The sequence below is a fragment of the Neomonachus schauinslandi genome, chromosome 3 (genome assembly GCF_002201575.2).
Source record: "Neomonachus schauinslandi chromosome 3, ASM220157v2, whole genome shotgun sequence".
Classification (NCBI taxonomy): domain Eukaryota; kingdom Metazoa; phylum Chordata; class Mammalia; order Carnivora; family Phocidae; genus Neomonachus; species Neomonachus schauinslandi.
In genome coordinates, this window is record NC_058405.1 from 79,559,503 (window position 1) to 79,564,958 (window position 5,456).

The 5,456-nt window shown below is 41.2% G+C and overlaps 1 non-coding gene across 1 annotated transcript; it reads right to left on the bottom strand.

Moving 5' to 3' along the window:
* Window positions 1-2,239: 2,239 nt before the first annotated feature.
* On the bottom strand, window positions 2,240-2,346 carry LOC123324379. The gene has a single exon (XR_006539760.1). It is a non-coding gene; the product is annotated as a U6 spliceosomal RNA (small nuclear RNA).
* Between the last annotated feature and the right edge of the window lie 3,110 nt (window positions 2,347-5,456).

Genomic DNA, 5,456 nt, shown 5'->3' on the forward strand with positions numbered 1-5,456 from the left:
TAACCGCGCGCCCCGGGCACTCCCCCTGCACACCTCGGGGGTGTTGGGGGGGGGGGGGGGGGGGGGGGGGGGGGGGGGAAGCGAGTAGGGGGGAAGGGCAAAATGCGTGAAGGAGAGCAGGAGAAACAGGCTTCAAGTTATGGAGTAAATAAATCACTGGGATGAAATGTGCAGCATAGGGAATATAGTCAAGGATATTGTAATGGCGTATGGTGACAGGTGGGAACTACACTTGTGGTGAGCACAGCATAACATAAAGACCTGTCCAATCACTGTGTTGTACACCTGAAACTAATGTAACCTTGTGTGTAACTATACTTAAATTTTTTTTTAATGATGAAAAAATAGTTGTCTTTTCTAACTGTGGAACTTGGTGCTTGATAGTCTAAATAATCTTGACAGCTCTGTCCAGTACAATTTTCTGCACAGATGGAAATGTTCCATATCTGTGTAGCCACTAGCCACTCGCGGGTATTGGGCACTTGCAATGTGGCGAGGGTGACTAGGGACTGGATTTTTAATTTTATTTAATTTTAATTAATTAAAATTTAAATTTAAATAGTCACATGTGCAAGTGGCTAACGAATTAGAACAGATCTAGTAGATCAAAAGAATTTTTTGTTCAGCTAGGAAATATGACTATTTCCCGCAGCAGCTCATGAAACTTGGTTTCCTCATCAATACTGATGGAGACCCACAAACTCAGATGTGCAACAGAAGCCTGTGACTTCCTGGTTTCCACCTAAACAAGAGATTCGTTTTGCAGTTCATTAGAAATGTTGCTGATTCAAAGCTCTTCCAAGTCAAACAGTCTCTCAAAAAGTTCAGAAAAGGGTAAAAGAGAAAAAAAGATCCATTTTAAATACTAAGACAGGACTATATTTATTAACAACTAAAAGGAACCACACACCCTCCTAAAGAATTGGGTGGCTTGGGTGGCTCAGTTGGTTAAGCGTCTGCCTTTGGTTCAGGTCATAATCCCAGGGTCCTGGGATCCAGTCCCATATCCGGCTCCTTGCTCAGCAGGGAATCTGCTTCTTGCTCTGCCTGCTGCTCCCCCTGCTTGTGCTCTCTCTCTCTGACAAATAAGTAAATAAAATCTTTAAAAAAAGAAAAGAATCATTTTGAAGTTTTTATGTGTAAGCAATGAGAATGATACCTTTCTTCATCAAGTTATACATGACATGAATACTATGAATAACAGGAACCCACAGATGTGTGTCTTACCAGGAAGACTGTATAATAGTTTAAAATGTAGACTTTGTTAGAATTTTACTTAAATAATGCCTCACAAACTTATTTAGTCGTCTGACCTTGGGCAAGTTAATTAACTTCTCTAATCCTCAGTTTGTTTATTGTAAAATGGATAATGATAGTACCTACTTCACAGGACTGTTGTGAGGACTAGATAAGATAATGATTAACAAGGCTTTAGCCCTCACATGGTAAGCATTCATGAGTAAGTAAATAAATGGTAACTATTATTATTTTGTTTTACTCCTCCATAAAGTGAAGACTAGTAATCATGTAGAGAGGTCCAGAGGTTTTTTCCATGTGTGAATCATACACTGATATTCTTCATTTTGATACTCAGAGAGGGCTAAACAAACCTTGCTAATACTTCCAGTTGTCCATTCATGATGTTTTAGCCACATTCTTTGTGCTCTGGAAGAGTCTCTGCATATTTAAGACATAGGCCATTGTTCAGGAGACAAGGCGAAGAATCACATAGTTTAAGGAGTAAATTTATGGATAAAGCATTAACATTGTCCTAAATGCCAAGGCTTTTGAAGATTTGTCGGTCTTTACCTTCCAGAAATAGATTAAATTCTATGTATGTACTCTCTTTTAAGACTAATACCAAAAACTGAACTTTTACCTACTAAAATACTAAACCCCAAACTTGTTATTTATTTGTTTATTTATTTATTTATTTATTTGTTTATTTATTTTTCCAAACTTGTTGTCTAGTGACTAAGTCAGTGTTTATGCTTAGGTTTTCCCTGTTGGAACTACTGTGTGATGATTATGGTGGGAAGAGATAGATTGGTCATCAAAGTGAATTAACATATCTTAGGATACATTGTCGTACATCTGTATTTCTTTTTTTTTTTAAGATTTTATTTATTTATTTGACAGAGAGAGACAGCGAGAGAGGGAACACAAATAGGGGGAGTGGGAGAGGGAGAAGCAGGCTTCCCGCGGAGCAGAGAGCCCAATGCTGGGCTCCATCTCAGGAAAAAATATGGAATGCTTCACGAATTTGCGTGTCATACTTGCGCAAGGGCCATGCTAATCTTCTCTGTATCATTCCAATTTTAGTATATGTGCTGCCGAAGCGAGCACTGTACATCTGTATTTCATAAGAAAAACTCTCATCTGGACTTGGCAATTTAAAAATATATGTGCATATATAGATACACACACGTTCACATGGCCTTACCTATTTTGAATGCTGTAGGCAGGGAATATAGAGGGGAGATCATAAGTAAAATTACATCCAACTATGCAACTTTAATGAAAATTTTAAATCTAATTTTTATTAGTGCCATCCGGTTTTAGCAATTTCTTGCTTCCTAAATAAAGCCTTTTGAAAGGGCCCTCCCAATGCGCTCCATGAGTGATTCACATGAGCGGTAGTGTCTTCAGTTATCTTGCACCCTTTATGATCCACTTCTTGTGAACAATGGAGAACATTGAGATAGATTTTTAAAAGTTGTTTCATACCATTTCTTAGCCTTGGGATGTAAAAGTCAAAAAAAGGAACAACTTGCTTCTCAACAAAGTGAAATGAAACGTTTTGCCATCTTCCACCACTGTGATGAGCTGGGTTTTCAATGCCCTGGGTGATCCGAGCGCAGTTTCCCTCTGTGACTCCTTTCCAAGAACCATTCACTAGGACCCTGTGCTGCTGACTGTGGCTGGGAACCTGGAAAGAACCACTGAGGGCCAGTGAGAGCTTGAATCCTACCCCTGAGGACTGAAAACCCAGAACCCCCCAGAACAAGTCCCTGAAGCAAAGCAGAGACTCTTAAGCCCTCCAACCCTTTTCCTGTCCCTGCCTTTTTCCTTCCCTCCTCTCTTCATCTGAATCACCACTGAGTGCTCACAGAGTTCTGGATGCTAGATGTAGAGATAAAAAGTTGATAGGACATAGACCCTGCCCTTCAGGAAATCACAATCTGATTAGGGAAAGAGATAAGTAGAATTCGTACACACATAACCAGAATAAAAATCAGCTTCTGATCTCCGTGTTGTGCAACAAATGAGCTCCTGGTGTTGGAGTGGGACCCAAAGCTCCCTAGGGCTCCCAGTGCGAGTAACTTCTCCATTCTTATCTTCTCTTCCCAGAATGTTGATTGCAGCACATTATTCCTGGACTACCAGAAGGATGGCCTTTGTCCCGCTGATGCTGGCCTCATTTTAAATTGACTCCAGCCTCCCGCTGGGCGTCAATCCTTGCTTGGCACTAGGCTAGGAAGCTGAAGAACACGACCCTGCCCCCAAGCAGCCCACTGGTTAATGGAAAACAGACGATCTAAATCACCAATAAGCACAATAATATGTCAAGAGCAAGATATTCTGAAAGCAAAAGAGAAGGTGAGTGGACAAATCACACACTACGCTCGGGGAAACAGCACGTCTGACATACCCCTCCGACCCCTGAAAAGTGGACTAGATAAGGGGACCCCAAAAATGTTCATTTTAATTTGAATCCCTCTTTCAGAAAGAAAACATGTATCAATAGCAGAAATAATCAGACACATGCTATATTTACTATACTGTTGAAACTTGAAATTTTAAATAGAATTTAGTGGTAACCAAAAGCATCTTCTTCTCGGAAGCAACCATAAAAATTGTGGGTTTGTTTGTGTGTTTTGTTTTGGTTTTGGAGTTTGTTTTGGAGGGGTAGTTTTTTGCTTGTTTGATTTTCTTGGAATAGTAAATAACGGTTGGCAACAAAAAATGTCTGTGTGAGTCTGCCACAGAAGTCAAGTTCTCCAGCAGTCTTCAGGAGCCCTCAAAAACAGAACACAAAAAGTACCTTCACTGGGGAAAAGAAGAGAGGGAAAGAAAGAACAACAGCCCCCACTGCGCCTCTACATTTTTGCAAAAGTCCAGCATTCAGAAGAAGCTTCCTTGCTTGGCCTACATCTGCCGATTGGTAATTTGTAATTCAGGTTAAAAACAAAACAGAAGTGGGCATTGTTCTGATACTTGCCCTGATAAGATCCCAAGAAAACTCCGAGAGCTGGCAAGAGAGAAAAGCAGATAATGGTCAATGCTGTCATTTGAGTTTAAAAAGCACTGTGATTTTTCTTTTAAAGGAACATCTTCAGTTTCCAAGACCATACACAGGGTTCCTAACTGCAGCTCAAAATTTTCCACTGGGCTCCCTCCGGAGAACAAACACCGCTCAGTGGAGAGTGTGCCGTACCAGTGCATTTCCCGGCTTCCCCGCGCGCCACTCTGCAGAACCAAGTGCCAGCTACACCCCACACTGGAAGCTTAGACCTTAGCGAGCAGAGGTTTGCTTTTATCCATTAGTCTGCCACTCCCCCATAAGAATTATTTTCTGTTTCACCTTTGCCTTGAAAATGAGAGGAATTCCTCAGACTGGCATTTCAGGTCTTTTATAATCATAACTGATCCTTCTAAGCTGGTCAGAATAATTTTTAATATTTACCAAGTGCTTTAAAATTAACAAACTGAACTTTTGCATATATTATTTAATCCTCCAAACAGCGCTTCGAAGAAACTGTTATCATCCCCACTTCCAAATGAAGGATATTCTTAGAGAAGTAACTTGCCTAAAGTCAGTGTGGGGAACAGGGGTGGAGCTTGCCTACACCCAGGCTTCAGACTCTCACCCTGTCTCCCTTCATCTTGTAGTTGGATCTGCCACAGAAGTGTTACCTGCTGTTCCCCAGTGCTGCCGGCACCATCCACCTGCCTCCATGACTCTGCCTGGAACTACACTTCCCATTTCTCTTTGCCATCCCACCATTCTTCCCCTCTTCCTCAATGCCCATCCCAGTCACCCTGGCAGCCATGTCATTTTACAATGCGAATCCGTATGGGGCTATGTGCTGCCCTTGTCTCTGGGGCTTTGGTTATCAGTGCAGATGGGCTGAAAGGGAAAAGTCTTTGATTCAGATTTGGTTTCAAATCTCAGTTCTTGCCTTTAATCCTTCTAGGCTGATCAGAATAATATTTTATACTTATTAAGTGCTTTAAAGTTAACAAAATGAACATTTGCATATAATATATTATTTAATCCTCCAAATAACACTGTGTGGCCTTGGGAAAGTTTCTTAACTTACATGAATTTCCATTTCATTGGCTCTCAGAGGTTCACTGTAGTGCCAATCTAAAAGGGCCAGCCTGGCACAGAGATGGGATCACTTGGCAGACTTGGCAGGACCCTGCACAAATACTCAATAAGAACCAGTAGG